Genomic DNA, 21339 nt, shown 5'->3' with positions numbered 1-21339 from the left:
GTTGGCAGTGTAAATTTGAGCAGAAAATCTGGGAACGATGGAATCATTAAACCTGGCAGGACAGTCAGGCTCTTCGTTTTTAATTGCTGAATATTCTTCATTGTTCCCCTTTGAAGAATTTTATTTAATGCATTTTGAGACCATCGATTTTTGAATTTCTTTTTCCCCCCTTTTTTCCAGTTGTGAAGACAAGAGCTTGTCAGTGGAAGAAGGTGTTCTGAGCAAAGCTGTCGGAAGGTGATGTGTGACGTGTCAGAAATGAGAGCTCTACTACATTGCGTGATAGCTTTCAATGAGGATGGCTTGCCAATCCACAAGTACAGCGGGCGTTTTGTCACCTACTTATATTCCTTTTTCAATCTAATTTTTTTTAAAGCAGGCTGGGGGTGTGGTAATTGGATGTTACACATCTCATAAAAACTGCCCCTTCCTCCCAATGTTTTGGTATAGCATGAGAGGAAGGTCAAACTTTGGCCAGCTTTCAGGTCATCATGTTTTGAAGGAATCGTCTTCCTTTAGAGTCACATGTCTATTATCTTCCTGTTAGCCTGTCTCTGTTTTTCAAACACAGAGCACTAAGAGAGAAAACAAAAGGGGGAAAAAAAGGAAAATGTGCAGTCTAGTGGTTGGAACAGGAAAGAGTTTATTCTCAACTCTGCGATTGACTCATTCACTGATGTTGAGTAAGTGTACCCTGCCCTGTGTACTTATCAGTTTACTCATATGTGAAATGGGTAAAATAATTTGGTAGATATTGACTGGTTGAGATTAACGTAAAATACGTATCAATCTAAAAGATCAATGATGTTGGTCAACACACAAACAGTAAGTCTCATTCATTGAAAAAGAAAGTCCATTGATCTGATCTTATAGCCCACAACCCATCTGAAGCTGTGGGCACTCAGCTGTTTGGAAAATCAGCTTCATTTTATGGACACACCATTGGCAATTCTTTAATTAAGGATGAATAGAGTTGTGCACTTAAAGCTGGGATCCAGCTTGTATGAAAAATATCATATCCTCCCCAAAATTATTGTATGTATCTTTGAGTAGTTTGGATTTTCTGAGAATTAACAATTAAATACATTAATTCGTTTAGGAGTTAAAATAATTCTAACTTGGTCCTTTCAGAAATTTAGTAGATGGTGTCAAAACTTTTCTTTGTCTCTAAAAATCTCAGTAACATAATATAGACTCTTCAAACTTGCCATTTGTTGAAATTCACTGAAATCTTGTACACAGGCTACATTTGAAAGGAATGTTTCAGGATATAAGGTTATTTTTGCCACTGTCCTTCATAACTGAAAGTTTTTCCTTCAGCAGAGGCTGAAAAATAATGGTCCACATCAGAGAATCCCAGGAAGAACTCTTTCAAAATGGCTGACATCTCCCATTGTACTCTCTGGGACTGAAGCTACTTAGTGCAGTGACTGAGGGTATGTCTATACTGACAGTGACAAAGTCTCCGCCATCAGATCGCTCTATCTGGATCTATTGAGCGGTCAGTGAAGACCCGCTAAATCAATCCAGAAGTCGATGCTGGCAAACCAGCCCCTCAAGTGGCATAGCACTGCGTGACTCTGTCGACTGCCGCCGGATCGCCAGGTCAGTGTAGACCAGGGCTGAGTGGATGCTTTTCTGGGCCAGATTCCTTTCTTCTCCTCTTCCCCTGCATATTTCCCTGCCATTTGGATCCCTTCTCCATCTCACCCCTGAACATGCTCCTGGGCAACTTCATTCCTCACTCCCCAGTCTGCTAGACATATTAATCTTGCTGGTTGTTGGCAGCTAGTCACGCTGGCCCTATGGTCGTCCTATCTTTTATCTCCTGCTCTAATATACCAGAGATCCCTAATAGAGGCAGTTCATCTCAAAAAAGCACTTACAGATGAAATTCTTACCCTGTTAACTCAATAAAAGGCAAAACACAAGAAAATGTAAGGCACTGTGTGAATAAAATATCAGCCAGCCTGGTTGTCTGGTTCGAGCGCCATGTCATACCACACATAGGATTCAGTTAAAAGACTAACATGGTCCCTCACTTTCAGGAAGCCTTGGGCTCAGAACACTGCAGAAACAGCTTGCTTAGCCCCTAGCAGAGCGTGCCACGTGCCACTGTGTAACAGCCCCTTTCGCTGATTCAGCATCAGCACGGGCAGTCTCCAGAGGGAGTTCTCTCCAGCTCATCTTCTCCAAAACAACAGTTAACATGACACAAAGGCCTGTGAGGTCAGTGAGGAGGGAAGTCGAGAAATCTGTGAGGACCCGTGGGAATTATAGACACACACATAGAAAAAAGAAAGAAAGAAAAGAAAAAAGGTAAGAAAAAGAGAATCCAAGATTAGATTTATTGAGAAAAGAGATAAGGACATCTCTGGTGAAATGAAAAAGACTCTGATAAAGCATAATGAGGTGAAGAAAAGGCAGTAGCACCCATTGAGACTAACGGAGCCCTCAGAGGAGTTTAAGAAACAGTTGGAAGGCAGAGAGATGAGCCAAACATAACCAACATTAAAGCAAAATGCAGGCTTGTCAAAGCACTACCAACAGTAAAAGGGAAAGAGCCAAGCACAGTCAGCTAACTATTCCAAACATCTAAAAGTGCCAGCTGGCATCCTCTGAAGGAAGCATCCATCAGTAGTATGATAGGTTTTTTGTTTTTTCCTTCTTCATTGACCATAGCAATATTTGTCCAGGTATTTGCAATGTCTGCTACACGAACATTAGTCAAGAAGAGGGAGGCAAACATATTTGAAAGTCTGTTCTAAATTGCCTCATTCAAAGACACTCACAGCAGTGGCCTCAAGGAAAGGAAAAAAAAAGAGTAACCAGAGAAGGATTTCTAATCAGAAGAAGTTGAGTTACCAAAAAGCTGTGGATAATGAGGAAGGAGTTGAGAAAGGAAAATAATTGTAAGGGATGCCTCCAGCACGGTTCAAGATTAATCTTCATCCTACATTATCTCATATTTCTTTCATGGATGTTGTTACTGCTCATTCATATGGTAAAACTGCTGAGTAAGAAACTTGTGAAGCAAAAAGGAACTCCACACAGTTTGTTGAAGCATTGTTGTCACTGTTTCAGGAGAGAAAAAAAGGCAATAGTGCTCCACTCATGCCAGTATATATTGGGAGGAACTCTGTTAAGTAGATGGAGTTACACCAAAGTGAAAGAAGCAAGAGTGAGATCAGAATCAGGCCTAAAGGACAGCACAGAGCTAGAGGGCCAAATTCTATTCTAAGTGAAGCTGATGTAACATGTAAATCCAGAATAATGTTATTAAAATATATGGAGTTATGCCAGACTTAATATTGAGTAAATGAGATCAGGATTTGGCCCAGAGAGACTAAAGTGAGTCCAGGTATTGAACCGGTTTAAATAATAATAAATTATATATATTATATACACAAGACATTTATCCTCATGCATGAAGAGACTGATAACTTACAAATGGTATAACCACAGGCCACTAATCAGAAGTTTGATGCTTTGATATACTCAAGTATATTTCAAATTACCCAATTGGCTAGACTGCCAATAACTTCCTTGCAGTGTTTATATCTGAGCTGATGATGCTCTAGATAGTTGTCTTACCCAAACCTTTAAGAAAAATGGATGGCTAGAATTAACCTGTGATAACATACAACTATCCTGATTTGATTTAAAAAAATAGTTGTTACTCAGTTGCATAAATACAATTGCAAAATTTGTGAACAAATGTAATTCTACCTTTCTAAAGCAGAGGGTTTGCATGGGGGTCAAATATTTATCCATTTGTCCACATGCTTATCGGAGACAATGCTATATAGATGTAGCACAGTGTGTCGGATGTTAAGTCTGATATCATGTACTGAACAGTGTTAATCATGATTTGTGTAGTTTCCTTTGCCTACCAAAGACTCTAGCAAGGGCAGGAACTGAAAAGCCATAGTAGCTCTTGCAGGAAATGGCTTTTGATTGGTATGGAGGCTGTGAAGATTCTCACAGAGTGGCTTTCACTTAGTGATCCTTGGGAACAATTTGGTGATGCCTTGCCACAGCAAGTGTTTCTGGAGTTACAGTCTGTTCTGGAGCTGCCTGGCTTACCCACTGCGCCCACTTGGGAGGATGAAGCATGAGACTTCCTGTACAGCCATCCAATTCCCATCCCTTCTATCTTTGGGCTGGTTGGTTTGTGCCCTAGGGAGCACTAGAAGAGACTGTAATTCTGCATGCACCCTTTCCCCCTTGAGCACCTATGCAGAGGCATAACAGTGTAGCCAATAGAGATTTATCCACCAAAGGCACTCTCCCCCCCCCCCCCAGCATTATCCATCTAAAAGATTTTCTTTTACAGCCTTATAAGTCTACAGGAGATAACTCAGTTTTAACTACTGTACAGAAAAACTCTTGGAGATACTTTTTGTGTTATGCTAGGAAAATGTTCACAAATGAAATATTGATGATGACCGTTTCACCAGTAGCTGCAAGTAGTTTTTGAGAGGGGCCACCTATCATGTCTTCTTGTGTTTTCAACTTGTGCCTTATGCTTTAGGATGAGAGAGACTTCATCTTCTGAGACACATTTCCAGGAGCTGCAATCATTGCTTTATGGTCCTCTAGGATATTTCCCTAGTTGGGGACCTAGGGCTTTACGAGGAAGTGTCAATGACACTGACAGTAAAGAAAGGAAGATCAACATACAGCCGGACATGTAGTATCCCTAGCTTCACCATGCCCTTTCATCCTGTTCTGTTCTGTTATCCCCACACTCTGTTTGCAAGTGGCCAGAATATTCCTTCTCCATCCATCTTCATCTCTAACTCTTACATCATTTTCAGGCTTCTGAATGATCAAATTAAGGGTCTAGGATGTTCCCTGGGAATTCAGGGTCTAAATAGTAATCAGTATTATTTGTACATGTGCCACTACCAGATACATATCATGCTTTCTGTGTCTAAAAAATGTATGAACATTTGAAGGGTATTGGCTGCTTGCTACAGCTTCACTCAGTGTCAAACACACTTCATAGACTTATTTTATGTTTTGCAATGGAGAAGTTGGTGTATGATGCTTTTTTCTTTCTGTGTTTTATCTTTCTAGCTGCAATATTAGAAGAAGTGATTTCTCTCTCTGCTGTTTACTGTTCAGATTCCTTTCTTTTTGTCTGCATGGAGGGGAGGGTAAAATATTTTTTCCTGCAGGTTGTCTTGTTTCCTCAGCTGTGAATCTGATAAAAATTAGGCCACTGCTGATCTCCATCACTTTTCATCCTACTTCTTTGATTTGTTGCTATTTTGAGTTTGGATTTGGACCTTTTTGCCTCTCCTGTATTGACTAATGTCTCATCAACCTACCACAAAGGTTAATGTATTAGTTTACTTGTCCGTATACATTATTCATACTGCATAAATACTAAACTACAATAATTGAGGCTGTGAGGGTGAAAATTACCCACATAAAGAAACCAGCAAAAGGTAGTCTAGCATCCCATTTAGTCTAAAGTCCCACTTAAGCCTTTAGGATTGCTGAGATTGACACTGATGTAAGTGAGAGGAAAATCAGATCCCTAATGTTCTGATGATTTGAGTTTTTCCACTGAGCCACATTGCCACAAGACTGAGACACGTAATAGTGAAAATAATTTTATACAAGAATGATAAGTGCTTCCATTTTCTCTCTCTCTCTCTCTCTTTTTTGATGGCTGCAAGTTGCCCATGGGTTACAGTTACTTCCAAGTGGTTTATCTGGCCCATAGATTAATATGTCATTGACATCAGTGTTTTATTTACTGAAATGAGTCTGCTATTGAGCCACACTGTCTCTAAAATATTGTTAAAAGTCTTTCCTACATCAGAGCCTGATGACACTAGTAACCTCTTCTTCTTTCTCTTTCCATAAAGAATTTCATGACGTGCTGATATATTAGGAAATTTACTTGTAAAGTCTGTGGGAGAGGGAAATGCCAATAATTTAAGACTTTTGATGATACAGTGCAAACTTTACATTCTGAGCCATCACATCCTCTTTTCATCCACCTGTTGTTTTTATGACCTAGAAATCACAATATTTTGTTTATAATGGTAATTTATTATATGGCAATAATGCAGCAAAAAGATTTTCAAACCACTGAACTCAAATGTTGAAGACTGTGCTCAGGACTCAGAGATGGTGGAATGCAATTCCCCTGATGAAATAATGCAATTAGATTCATAAATAAAAATGGCAGCAATAAGGTTTAATAAATTAAGGGGATCCCCATCTTAAATGGCTGCTTCTTATCAGCTCTTGTTTCTGAGTATGATTTGGGCAGGAATAGCAGGGACCTTTGCAATATGGATTAGCATGATTCTTGGCTTGAAAACATTTCATTCCATTCTCTAACAGCATTCCAATTTGAATATAGGAAAAAGCTAACGTAAATTTCAAATAAATATTTTAACTTGCTGTGTTACTAGATTTACTAGTACACTGGCACATTGCAGTGAGGCTCCACGGTGCTTTTTAGTGAAGGCATTTTCTTATCTCTGAGGATAAAATATTCTGATAACAATTAAAATGCACAAGATCACTTTGTCTAATATATTGACATGCAGTGGGCCAAATTCACCTTTACTGATGTAGGGCGGTGCAGCCCTTATATTTCAGTTAAATTCATGAACGGTTTTTTGTTTGTTTTCTTATGGGCTGTGCATACCCTATATACAGGGGACGCATTGTTACTTACATTGGTTAGCATTAACTCACAAGAATAGTCCCATTGGTCTGCTGTGGAGTGCTGACTGTTCCCATGGTGCTAGCCTCTTCCAATTTCCTCCTGAAATAAATTGAACGTGTGAAAGTGTGAGATGGAATGTAAAGTAAAAATAGACAGTGTGATTAATTTCAAATCAATGTGACTGACTACCTTTGTGAATAAGTACTCACCATTGTGACTGGGGGGCTTGATGATCTGGCTCATGGAGATTGAGTCCAGGAAACTCAGTTAAGTCCTTGTCCATAATCCACAATATAGTTTGAGGGCTGCATGTTTCAGGGGACTGAAATGGAACCCTTCATCTCTAGGAAAGTAGTTAGAATACATCCAAGATCAGCAGTGACCAAAAGTACTCATCATGTCATGCTGTTCAGTGACCTGGGTGAAATTAATGGTTATTCTCTGGCCAGTTTTGAGTGGTCAGGTACCCCTATCATAAAAAATACCATCAAAGATGGCAGACTAGTTTGCAGACTCAGCTGAGAGGCCAAGAACTCCGTTAGTTGTAGATCTTCCTTCTCTTTCTGTAGGGGTCCCTTAGATCAACATTCTGGCGTAATGAAGAATGAGAAAGAAAACTGCTTCATCACCACACAGACTGTTATTGTGAGGATAACTAAAAATTTTCCATCTCCATTTCTGTCAGTTTGGAGCCTTTCTCCACCACTAATGTGAAAAGCCATCAAAGACACCAGTCAAGTTTTCTTCCTTGGAAAAGTGGGGTCCCTGCTATTAGAATGTGGAGGAAGGAGAGAATTTTAGTGCACATGTAACACTGGATCCAATAAGTACAAGTCTGGTCTGCTGTCTGTGTTGGCAAAGTAGTCGTCTCCGTGAAATATTAAGCTGCAAGTTTCCATCACTATCTTTCTCCCGGCAAAATTCTGCTCTCAGTTAACCTGTGCAAATCAAGAGAGATTCAACTGAAGTCGGTGGAGTTGCACCAATGTAAAAATCATGTTAAGTGAGCTCAGAATCAAGTACATTATTTCTACATTTAAAAATAATTGCTTTTTTCTTTTTAATTATATTCTTATTTATTTTTGTGTTTTAAGTACACTCAGTGTATGAGCAAGGTAACAAAAGGCTCACCTTGAAGGAATAATTTACAACAAAAATATCACTGTAGCATAATGTATGTATACCAATATATACACACACACACACACACATACGTTCAATATACACACATTTAAACATGATATTTTTAATATAATCCAATTTTTTTACAATACACAAAATATAAAAAATTACAATTTTTGATCTTCAAAATAAGATTTAATACAAAAATTAAGTATTTAGCACTATTTTGCATCATGTTTGTATTACATAACTGAAAAGAACATACGAAATAATAGACTTTGATAACATTTGCTTGATTCATTATTAATAAATAACTCCCAAATACACAATTGTCCCATGTTCCTGTATCACAGACGTTCTCCGTCGGTGGTCTGTGGGCCAACCGCTCACAGTCTGTGGAGAGTTGGACAGTCACATGGTGCTGGCTCTCCTCCTTGTTTCCATCTGAGAGAAACTGCACAAGTGAGAGTGTGAGATGAAATGAAGAGCAACACTACACAGTGTGAATGTGACTTTCCAAAATGGTCAAAATACTTCTCTTGCTAAAGACGTGCTCATTCATCTATCTTTCATACAATCAGGGCTCTATAAATAAATAAATAATATGAACTGGCCCGAAATCACCCATTTATGGTGTATAACTGCTAACACATCACATGGTAATGACTTTCAATCTTTACCAGCCTGGGCAGAATTTGAACTGATAACCCCAACCTGTATGGCTTTGTATCCTGCTACCAGTGCTATGAGTAAACACATTCCTCTGATTTCAACCCGTTTTATTGAACTTAACATGTCTACAATAGCCCTACTTATTCCTCATCCTAACTTGCTACTGAGTTGGCACATCAGCACCTGTAAGTAAATGGGCATTGGAATATGAAGTTGCATGATTGCTGTCCAATGTTTCATCTGTAAAAATGTGAAGCCAATGTGGTGATTCAGAGACACGCTCCGTATTTATTTTTTATAGAGAAAATATAGAATTAAATAAAATGTAGTTGTAGCTTGAAGAGCATAGATACATATTGTAGCAATGTGGTTGCTGTAATAACCATTATCTTTTAACACACAATAGTACGTCGTCAAATAGAACAGTAATTTTAATGAAAAATCATTGGAACTCTTATACTGGATAAGGATACAGCAACACACAGACTAATGCATATAGCAACATCCTCTGAAACAGAACTGCATTATGTCTTTACTATTTTGCAATGATATGCAAACTATAATAAAGCTTTTACTGTTATTCAATATTGTGAATTGTATTAGTGGTATGATCAGAGTTGCTAGCTGGAGTGGAAAACAAAACAAAGACTATAGATGGTGAATTTTAAGTTCTCAGCGAGGCTCAATTTTTGTTTATGTTCTTTGTTTATTCCTAGATAGGGTGATAACTAGAAGAAAGAAATGACAGAAAAAGAGTAGAGAAGAAAATGAGATCAAGCTTTTATATTTGCTTGTTGCATAAAGTAGTTTGAATATTTCTGAAGGTAATTAAGATGTGCCCAATTATATTCACAACTAACATAGTACAAGAAGACAACAATATGTAATCTGCAGTCAGCATTTGGCCTTTTAAAATATGCTTTATTATAAGGGTCTAGAGAATCTATAGAAATTCACGTGTGGTTGCTTTAGCTGCTAGGATTAATTTCTGAATCCAGGGATATTGTTAAACATAAAATGGTTTTCTTTTTCTTTGGCTGAATACTGTATATTACACTTCTGTCGTGAAAAACTTCCCATAATTTCTAGGGCAGCATGTCCCTATTTCCCCATAGATAGTTTGATCACTGACCTCTACAGTAAAATGGTCCAATTGTTTGGCACATGGACCATGTGTTATCTTCAATGCTAAAGAATCGTTGCCTTGTTCTAATCAGAATTTGCATGGCAAAACTTATATTGAAAGGGATGCTGTAAAACAGTGATACTCAATAGGTGGCCTGCAGGCCAAATGTGGTCCAGCAAGGCTTTTAGTGTGGCCTGTCAGCTCACCTTAAAAAACATTTATAATTAAATTCACGAACAGTGATGCGCTGCCTATCATTTGCCAATGACTTCCTTAGTATGTAACTTACTGGCAGTGCTTAATTTCAGCCCCAACATGCCCTGGCAGAAATTAAACACTGGCTGGGTGGCTGCAGAGCAGTGGCTGCTGGCCCAGTGCGCAGCTCTGAAAGCAGCCCAGAAATAAGGGTGGCATGGTATGGTCTTGCCACCCTTACTTCTGCACTGCTACTGGCGGCGGCACGGCCTTCAGAGCTGGGTTGCTGGAGAGCAACGGCGCTGGCTGGAGCCCAGAGGTGCTGGGGCTATGGACTGCCAGGCCTAGAGCAAACCCTGACACAAGTTAAGCACTGGTTACTGGATCTTAAGTTCTCACGACAGCATCAGCTACGATTGAGCTAGGACGCCTTCCATTTTTTTCATTAGTGATGGACACGGAGCCAAAAATGAATGCAAGTGGGAGTAAACGTTGCAAAGTCGATAGTGAAAAGCCAGCTTTTAACCCAAACCGGGCAGCGGCTTTTCTTTTTGCTATGCCATCTCTTACATGCAAAACCTTTGTGTTTAATATGCCACACCATTATATCCGTCGGTAAGGTTGTCAGCGTGAGGCACCACTTTGAATCAAAGCACAGTAACCGCAGCATGGCCTATCCTCCTGGCAGTGTTGCAAGATGTGCCAAAATTGAAAATCTGAAGTCTTTGTATCACACTTCAAATGTCATTCTTACAACATCAGTGACTGCAGGAAAAAGCAACAGCTCCTTCTCTTCAGATAATGTGGGTATGAGCTCTCAACCCACATCTGCCTGTCTCCTACCCAGCAATGAATCCATTCCCCCAGCCCCGCATCAGTTCTGCCTCCATCTAACCCCCATCAATTCAGCCCCCCCACAGTTCAGTTCCCTAGGTCCCATCATCACCACCCCATCAGTTCAGCCCCCCTCTCCCATTGATCCCCACCACCCTCAGTTCACCTTCCCAGCATTCACCCCATCTGCTCAAAATGCAGCATCAATACAGCCCTCCCACCCCATCAGTCCCCACCCTCCTCATTTCAGTCCCCCTGCAGCCACCAGGCCATAGTTCAGCCCTCCCTGCCTCACCTCTGTTCCTCTTAGGGTTCTTCATCCTCACCAGGCCTGCAAGATCCCCTCTCCCACTTCCCAGGCCTGCAGCAGGAGCCCCACCTCCTGGGGCTGGCAGTGGGAGTCCCGCCACCTGGGGCTGACAGTGATTTCTAAGTAAAATTAAGCCTCACTCATGATCTCGGGATACAACTCTCAAATGTCAGGATTTTGTTTAGCCACAGCTGAAAAAAGAATTCTCATATTTAAGAGTTTTATTGCGAGATCATGAGCGAAGCTTAACTTTACTTAGAAATCACGTCTCTTGAGATAAATTCATGAGCGTTAGCATGTCTGGATCTATCAGAAGTTTCCAGAAGCAGTCATTAGGGCAGTCCTTCAGGTTGTTATTCATACAAGTAGTTTAGTCACGCAAGTATTCTCAGTCAAGTTAGTAGAACTGCTTGCATAATTAAGTATTGGCAAGACTAGGCACATTGTTTAGATTACCTATTTATCTCTTTGCCTACCACCATACATCTAGGGATAAAATAGCGCAAATGAATGTGCAGGCCACAACAACAAAAATTACATCCATGGTCTCTAAGAAATATGAAATGTTTGTGCTTTGTTTAATGTGGGTTTCTGAGTTAGTCCTACAGCATACATCTGTAATGCTAATTAATGTATAATTGTGAACTTTTTTAAAAGGCTTTTGCCTACAGGGCAAGCATGAGCTCATGGGTAAAAGCTGGTACTTGGGATGAGTTTTATGATTTTTTGCTGAAGTTCTAAAGTTGCTTGTAGAATTAAACTGCATTCACACACCCTGAAACATTTTCTAATTGGTCACATTTACATTTACAATTTTGAAATAAGAAATTAAAAATAAGTAAATAATACAAAAATGGACCATTCCTAAATTATTCCATTAATAGGCTTACCAGTAATAACATTGTTTTGCCTATATAAAATGTAGCAATCAATAATCTGAGCTGAGAGGTCAAGAAAAATATGTAAAAGACTTCACTCAACACAGTACAAAAGAATGCTGTATAAAAATCAAAAGAGCTTAAGAGTTTCCTAAAAAATTAGGCCATAATGCAAAATGCTGAGCTCCTCCATGCTTGATTTTTAATGGGAGTTCTGAGCACTCAGTACTGCATTCACAACCTTAGAGAATCAGACCCTAAATTCTCCCCAAGGGATATGTTTTAAGAGGAAATCTGTTTTGAAAGCAGAAGGCATTTACAAACAAGAGTAAGACCAAGGTCATTGTAAGTTTAGCTCCCTTCTACCCCAAAACTGCCCACAGTCATAGATAGATTTGCTAGCTTTATTGTCATCTGGTCCATGAGTAATAAAAATTTCTGCCCATAATGCAATCATGAAAATTGTTATAGCCCTAAAGAATGCTGTTTAAAGCAAATAAGTGCTGTAGTTTCCAGATTCCATCCCTAATTAGTGAAAGGGTCAAATGTCAGGTCTATCAATGAGCTGTAGTATTTCAAAGTTTTCCATCAGAGGAGGCCATTCATACGACATTTTAGAAGACAAAGAGTCTGAGAATTTTCTTCCTGGTATTGTTCTGGTTTAGTTACTTTCTCATATTGTTCCTATTCTTTTCCTTGATAGTTTACTTTGTATTTTAGGAATATCTGGATAGTACTTTAGTAGCCCCTTAAATTATTGGCTTTTTTGTTTGCTTATCAATAGTGTACCTCCCTTCCCATTAATGCCTGATTAACCCAAGACTCTGCATGCAATTTGTATGAATTTTCTCATTTAGTGAAATCTGTTTCTAACATCTCATTCAATTTTTTCTCTCATTTGACGCGTGTGGCACTGTTTAAAATAGTTTTTGCCCTCTTCATCGGGATTCTTTTTCTTAAATGTAAATTAAGACCCCTGGTTATGGTCAGATTTAATCTCAGAGGGGAATAATTAAATTGTTATAGTCCTATGGTTTGTAATGACTTTACAGGTGTGTGGGACTGCAGTCCATGATGCAGTTCCATGCAAGTGATCAGAAGAGGCCAAACCAACCTTTAAAGTGGGACACTTTATTAAAAAATGTGGTATACTGTACCAAATCTTTGTTTGCAGTTAACTATGCCCTTTCTGCATAACTATAACTCTTCATGTTGTTCTTGCTTTAGCTAAATTTACTACCAAATCTACGTTTCAACCGACCAGCATAAAATATTTTAATTCCAACCACATATTGATTCATCTAATTTCATAGCTGAATAGTCATAATTTATCAGATTTATAGAGTTCTAGTGTTCAATTTATATGGTCTATTTGTTTTATTAGTAAGGATTTTTCTTCTTCTCTCTTTTTCTCTCTCTCTTTGCTACGAATAGTGTAACCAGCTAAAATTGTGCCTAATGCGTTCCGATGTTTTCATAGGACTTGGTATGACATGGCTTTATATGGTTTTGATTTAATCAAGAGGAAGATGAAAGTGGGTGTGCGATACTTTCAACTCCTTAGCCATTTTGCCATCCATCTTAGTCAATGTGTGGTTGCCCAGGACACAGCATTAATGATAGCTGTCAAAATAATAGTCTGAGGGTTAGAGGTCAAGAAAAATATGTAAAATACTTCAGGGTGAACCAGATGATAAAGTAACTCATTTAAGCCATTAAATGCTAGAATAGTATGGACTTGATGGGTTCAGGGGTTACTAGAAGCAAGAAGAGTAAATGGGGACATCTTCAAGTAGTTTACTCTTGTTAAAAGATGATAATAGCATTACCAAACAAGCACACTAAAGGCAATTTTCTTAATTACAGTGCTGACCCAGCGGTGCACAGAGAGTAGTCTTGCTATTGGAATGAGAGCTTCTACTTTCAAACAATATTAACCCTTCTTGGTACTGTATGTCTTAATTAAGAGTATCCTGAAAATTCTGCAGCTGTTAACATTTTTACATTTCTGTCTGTGTGTGAAAAGCAGTGTTTTGGAAACAAGCTGTTGCAAATGACTGCATAGTTTAAGTGATTTTTCTTTCATTTTAGGTATTTTTCCAATAAGGCCTTTAGAACTCTTCAACCTCATGACTGTGAAAAAGACAAACTTCAACAGTTAATACACCTTATGCTACCTGTATTCTTAGGAAATATCAATATTCAGGAGAGAAGTCAGATACCTAAACTTTATTCACAAGAGTGTTTTTGGTAACAAAATCAATGTTATCTGACCCCATGCTGGTCAGAAAAGGACCATCAAAATGACATTTTGATAAAAAGTGTTTCATGAAAATGTTTATTTCTCATTTTCTAAGCAGTTCTAATTCATTACTGAAAAGATGAAATAAAGTATAAATGTACTGGTTACAGATTAACATATAGCACCTATTCACTATGGAAATAATAATAATAACAATAATTAATAATTTAATTAATATGGTTGGTAAGAATAACACAGTATGGTAGTTATTGTAACTTTAAGAACAAATGACCTTTCATATAAACCTTTGAAAAATAATTATATTTAGAAATAAGGGGTGAAGTCTCCTAGCAGGGAAATTTCCAAAGCTGCCTAAGGGTGTGAGAAGCACAAGTCTCATTGTGCAAGTCAGTAGGGATTGCCCATCTCACTTTCTCAAGTTCTTTTTGAAAATTCCACCAAGCATAAATGAAGGCAGAAGAAGACATTTCTTGATGTTATCGTCACCTGACTGTCCTGGGTTAGTAAGAGATCCTGCAGGACTCCAAGGTTTCTTTATACTTTGACAAATGGAGGCCAGATGCCCTCTGTGAAAAGAGAAGCTAATGACTCGACTGGATTCTTGAAATGTTATCCCCTTATTGGTAACACTATTTCGGTCTTGCCTGCATTTAGTTTGACTGGCTGGTCTTCAGGCCAGGTTGTTTTCTTGCAATCATTTGCAGTGGCTTTGGGGGCATTTGTTGAAATGAGAATATAAAGCTGGGTGACATCAGTGTGTTACTGGCAGCAGAGCCCTTGGCCTCCCATAATCTCTCCAAGTGAACTCACATAGATACTGATGAGGAGGGGAACAAGAAGGGCTTTGGGAGAAGAGAAGCTGTGCTCCATTGCTATCCTCTGGGGCGTGTTTGAGAGGAATGACTGGAGTCATTTTAATTCTGTGCCATCTACTTTAGCTCTATTATGTGAGTAGGACAACAGTATCTTAAAGTCAACTGTGTCGAAAGCAGCAGGGAGGTCAAGTAATCTTAACATGGCTTCCATCCATTGCCACAAGAAGGTCATTTATTAGGGTTACTAAATCTGTCTCCAGGGGAAAACAAAAGATGAATGTGGCCCTCATACCCATCTCAAGAGAATTAGTTCTGTGCGAGGCAACTCTGGGATCTCTTCTTAAATATCTTCCTTTCTTTTTTTATCTCTTCCTCGCCGCCTCCACTTTTAATGGCTCATGTCTCACTCAGTAGAAATGTTTCAGGAATCCCCTGATTGACCTGGCTCAGGGTACCAGCTAAACTAGTTGGACAATGAATAAAGAGGAGAAAGCTAGACACCAAGTTGCTGGTGTATTTTCAGTGTGGAACTAAGAAATTTTTAGGGTATTACTACTATTTATTATGTGCATTACAGTAGCCCTTAAATACCCCTGCCAGTATCAGGGCCCCCATTGTTCTTGGCACTGAACACACACATACTAATATGCAAAGTCCCTGCCCTCGAAAACTTAAAATCTAAATAGTTGAGACAGACAAAGACTGAGTGTAAGGGAACGTAATATTAATATCCCTTCTTTTCAAGTGGAGAAACCAATCACAGGGAAACTAAATGAATTGACCAAGGTCACACCAAAAGCCACTAGTAAAGCCAGGATTTGAACCCACATTGACTGAGTGCTAGCTTACTGCCTTAACCACAAGACTAAATTTCATCTTTTGTGGCTATGACACCCTATTCAGATTATTTTGTATTATGTGAAAAGGAAAACTATTTTAACTCTAACCTGAACCAAACAGCGCATGTATATATACACAAACACACATATTCACACTCACACTATAGTTGCATATCAGCATGGCCTAGTCCAACATTGTCAGTTTAAAATCGTACATGTTCTGATGTCTGGTTTGCAAAAATTGCTAGCAGACCAGGCAAAGAACATCACAATGGCTAATGGAAACTTCCTCTTCAGTCTAAATGGTGCAGTTGTCTAATTTGTTTAGCTAAACTACATTAGCCTTACCGAAAGTTTTATTATCATAGTCAAAAGCAGGAAACAGGGAGCAGACATGCTGTATTTTTAAAATTAAAGCAATTTTAAAAAACAAACTCATGCTCTTATTGATTAGCTTACTTGTTAAATTAGAGGCTCATTACTTTTAATAATAGGATCCTACTAGCTAGAGATAGCAAAGACCGGTTAGATGACTGAGTCCATCCCCATTACAACGGCAGGATAGAGACATATATAAGTATGGATGTATCAAATATTAAACTGCTACTACACAGTACATTTTTCTGTTTCTTTCACAGAGTGCTGATGCTAAGGACTTTGACACTGAGTAGTTCACTCTTAAAAGCAACTTTAGGGCTAGATTCCAGCCAGCCTTTATGCAGATGTATAGTGGAAAGGAGTAGCACAGTGACCCAAAGAGGGCAATGAGAGATGGGGAGTAGCTGGATCCATGACTCTGCATTTCCCCCATCCCCAAGCTGATCAGCTGCATAGAGCAGAATGCTGCACCACTTAGAGTATGTCTACACCACAAGCTGGGGGTGTAATTTCCAGCATGAGTAAACATACCTCCGCTAGCTCTCATTGAACTAGCATGTGTAAAAACAGAGTGTGAGTGGCTGGAGGGGCTAACTGCCCTGAGTACGTACCTAGTGTCTTGGATGGGTATGTACTTGGGGCAGCTAATCCCTCACGTCGCCACAGCTACTCTCTATTTTTAACGCACTATTTTGATCAGATGTAGCATGGGTATATCTCCTCAGGATAGGAATTTCACCCCCAGCTCGAAGTACAGACATACCCTTAGCGAGGTATGGCAGTTTGCGTATCCCCTGTACACTGGATTAGTAGGGGAGCTTTTCTGACTCACTGAAGCTTACTGCCTCTTATATAGGGTTGTACCTACAAGGCACAGTCTAGCCTTAAGTTCTAGTTGAAGGGTGAGAAGGCAGTTGTGTGTGTAGGTAATTCTCACTGTAAACTTGTGAGGCTAGGTTTCCTTTACTCAGCTGAGATACACTAGTTAGGAGCGAATGTTTGCTGCATGTTTCGAGGTTTCTTCTTTTAGTGTTGTTTAAGGAATCCCAGAGTGGGCAGTCGCTCCCTCAATTGAACTCCCACGTTCTTCACCACACCTAACTCTACAGACTGCCCTGGAGAGCTTTTATTTGTAGTTTAGCAGGTGGGAGACCACGAGGCCTTCCCCAAGAACTCAACCAGTACCATTAGAACGTCTTTCCCAAGAGTGCTAAGAAAGGGCCAATTAAGAAAGGGCATAGGGGCGGGATGCAGCAGGCAATTTCTGCACAACTCGGCCAAAACCCTATTTCGTTTAAGGCCCCGATCCTGCCCTAGGAATAATTAAGGATGAGATGTGCATATGTACAAGGAAATGTGCCAGAGGAAGTGGTATCAGGATTCCCCATCCTGTATTCCACCCGCTGTCTTAAGGTTTGTTTACACTGCCAAAAAAAACCCATGGAGGCAAGTCTCAGAGCTCAGGTCAACTGATTCAGGCTTACGGGGCTCCAGCATATACTTTCAGGCTCAGTCTTGAGCCAGGGCTCCAAGACCCTCCCTCCTCACCAGGCTTCAGAGCCCGGGTTCCAGCCCAGGCTGAGCATCCACATTGCTATTTTTAGCACTGTAGCGTAAGCCCTGTAAGCCCAAGTCAGTTGACCCACGCTCTTAGACTTGCTTCCACAGGGTTTTTGTTTTTGTTTTTTTTTGTTTTTGTTTTTTGCTGCATGCAGACATACCCTCTGGTAACTGACTTTACATCAGATGACTGCTGTGCACCTGAGTTTTGCACCAACGAGGCCAGTTGTAACCACATACAGTGCTTTCCTCAATAAAATCCATTTACTTTTATGTTCCAGGGCACTCGCTAGGGAAACACAAGCACCTTGTGTGTGCCATGTGCAAATAGAAACAGAATAGAAGACCCATCTTATGCACTCACAGTTTAGTTTCTGTGCAGCCTGGCAGTTGAGGAAACATGCGGACAGGTCTGACTCCTCCAGAGTAAACAAATAACCCCTCCATGACAGTTTGCCTTTAAGGCAGTCAACTAGATATACTTGCTCATGTTGGTTTATCATGGTTGTCTCCATTGATTCTGAATTATACAACTCTGAGGGTTGATAAAGGCAAGGCCTTTCAACCTTTCTCACACTGTCAAACCTAAAAAAGCTATATACATTGCACACATGAAGGGTCATATTTTAAGAGAGCGGTGGGAAGCAGGGGCAGTGGTGATTGATTTTAAAAAGTTTGATAGCAAACTATAGTGCCCAATCCTGCAACTCTGACTCACATCAGTAATCCTTACTTCTGCAATTAGTCCCATTAACCTCAATAGGCCTACTCATACGAATAAGGAAGGATGATTACTCGGACAACTCAAATGAGCGAGTGAGGAACATTAACTTCAGTAGGTCGAGTCTTGTGAGTAAAGACTTTCTTTCCTTGTCAGTAAGCATTTTCAAGACTTAACAAGAAAGTCATCCTTTTTTATTCTGTCCTACTATCGATTCTAGTAAATTGCTAAATTTAGAGAAATTCAATACATTGAAAGTAATTAAATGCAAAAGTGCTATAGCAATTAAAATGGAAGTCTGAGCCACATGTAGAATGGTTCAAACACTAGAGTGCTTCTGGATTTTTAAAACGGCAAGAGTTTTTCCAGACTGATTCTTTCTGGAATTATACGATCCCCACGTGGTTCTTTAAAATTGTTCCATTGTCCCCTCAAAGGTTTCCATTATAAAATGAAATCTGCTTAAAAAAATCAGGTAAGGGCTTAATAATTTTAACTCACCACGCACTGCACATGCCCAGACGAACCTTGATCACTTCCAAATTCAAGGACTAATAAAAATTGGAAGCACTCCAGTAATTTTAAATTACTCTGCACACTGAAGAGTGATTTAAAATCATTGAAGTGATTCAATTTTTTTATATATGCACTTCAATTTGGAAGTGAGTCAGAGAGACAGCATCACATCTTAGATGTTCAAGATACATTGAACTAATTTAAACATTTTTAATTCAGAAAGAAAAAGAAAAAAAGAAAGAAGAGTGATGAGGATGCTTTCTTTTCTAACTGAAAGCTGGAGAACAACCAGGCTTATCATGACTGGTCAAGCAGAGGCCCGTTACCATTTGGAAAGAAAAACAGTGGATGGGCATGCCAATGTAATCAATGCTCCCTAATGTCATAGCAGTGATCAAGATAAAGGACCACCAGAGTTGGTGGGGTCAGGGCAAAGCACTATGATTATGCTGATTTTTTTCAAAGGCTACACAAGAGCTACATTTGTTTTTTTTCCTTTTCATCATCTAGTCTGGCTCAGTGGCAGAGCTGACAAACAGAGGATTGGTTAGTTTGAGGGGAAAACAACACCACACAGACACACACACAACACGTTTATGTAGGCAATATGTAGCTTGGCTGCATAACATATTCTACCTGAGAGATGAAAGAAAAAGCTGGCATATGGATCTTCCTGGCAACATGTGAGCATGATATCAACATCTATGTATTTACGCACAAAATTCAAATATGGACATGAGAAAAGGCTTCCCCTCCCCTCCTCACAAGACAAAGACATGGATCATTTCTACAGTAAACCTTGCTTACGTTCCACCATTAACATATAAATGTCCTTATGCACAAATAACAAAAAGAGATGAAGTTTTTCCATCAAAGAGTCTGGTGAGAAGTTACCATGTTCCTGCACAGTCTATCCAGTGAGAATAGGTGATAGTCATTCAGTTAAACAAGATTTTTTAAATAAGTGACAAGCTAAAGCCTCCACCTAGCAAGTTTGTATATAGACAACAAGAACAAAAAATACTATAGTGTGGAGGACTTGTCTGAAAAAGGGATGGTTTTTACTTGACTTTGAAGAAAGAAAAAAATCATGTTTCCATGTCACAGGACCCAGAGCGAAATGTCAAGACAGAAATGTTCACTGGAGACTCAGGTTTGAACACAAAATCACCATCGCTGGGTAGGATTTTATTGCAGGGGCTCTGGTTTAATCCAGTCTAACATCAGACTGGCAACAATCTCAAGCTGCATTCCTTCCATGCAGCAATGCAGGCAGTGAACTCAGCACTACAGCCAAAACAACGAAAGGGCAGGATTTTCAAAATCACGTAATTACCCAACTCTGCCTCGAGGGAAGGGTTTTCACGACCGACTTCAGTGAGAGCAGTTAAGTCAGTGCTGAGTGCTTTGGAATATCCCACCCCCAAAGTGCAAAACATACAAGGTATCTCCTGTGTTTCCACCGAGCTTCTTCCTCTGGCTTCTAGTCAGCACAACCTGGGTTTCTCTCCCTTCTCTGGGCTTATCTTCACCAGAGTGTTCGGATGCATTAGAACACAGCCTCAAAGAGTCTGGTTAACTAATGCAATAGTAAAGATGTCTTAGCAGTCAGTGTAGACAGAGACCATCATGTTTAGCATGGTGTCAGATGGTCTTGGATAAACCTTAATGGAATCATAGGTTTAACCATGACCAGCTGGCACGATATGACACATGACTTATCTCTGCCTACAATAACTGCTAAGTTGTATTTAACATTGTGTTAGATTACACCTCTCCTTAAGGCTATGTTCCAGTATAACCCAATTTTCTAGAGAAGACAATCCGCGAGAAAAACATCCTTCTTTAGAGTATTGAGTCTTTGACTGCACTTAATTGACTCCCAGCAGGTAGCCTCAGGTCATTGGCTATCCTAGTTACTGCAATGAGGTGCAGCTAGGTTTGTGGTCAAAAGACCTCTTTGCTCCATCACAAACAAGAACTGAGATGACAGTTTTGATGGTTGAGGATGGTGGATCTGACCAGAATGTGTGTTCCTGGAAGATAGGGAGAGTATTTAGTTGTGCAGCGTTCAGAAGGAGCATGCTGGAACTGCATAGTACTCACACACAGATGCTACTGAAAGCTGGCACATGTGGCATGAATCTTTTATATGAGAAGTAGGACCTAGGGACTGGCTGAGATTGACAGATGTGAAAAATTCCTCGAAGGTTTACTTGTGTGCTAAAAGATAGGGGACCATTATTGTGCTGCAGTAGGAATGTTAGCTTGCTGATGAAGAAGCAAGATTTCTGAAGTCTACACAAGTGCTCGCTATGATGAGAGCATAATAGGGCCTGAAGGCGAGGGCCCGGTCAGGCCAGAGAGAAAGCAAGATGATGGAGCTTGTGGAGCGGTGGTACAGGAGCAGGGG

At 39.7% G+C, this 21339-nt stretch overlaps 1 long non-coding RNA gene across 1 annotated transcript in view; it reads left to right on the top strand.

Moving 5' to 3' along the window:
- The first annotated feature begins 205 nt into the window (after positions 1-205).
- Positions 206-21339, top strand: part of LOC137164366 (uncharacterized) — a 52999-nt gene continuing 31865 nt past the window's right edge. Inside the window, exon 1 of the long non-coding RNA XR_010923012.1 lies at positions 206-237. This is a non-coding gene — a long non-coding RNA (uncharacterized lncRNA). The remainder of the gene's footprint in view (positions 238-21339) is intronic.

Source organism: Emydura macquarii, unplaced genomic scaffold (assembly GCF_026122565.2).
Source record: "Emydura macquarii macquarii isolate MOO-44397 ecotype Brisbane River unplaced genomic scaffold, CSIRO-AGI_Emac_v2 contig_2676, whole genome shotgun sequence".
Lineage (NCBI taxonomy): Eukaryota > Metazoa > Chordata > Testudines > Chelidae > Emydura > Emydura macquarii.
Note: the sequence above shows the minus strand (reverse complement) of the source record. Positions and strands in the feature narration are given on the sequence as shown.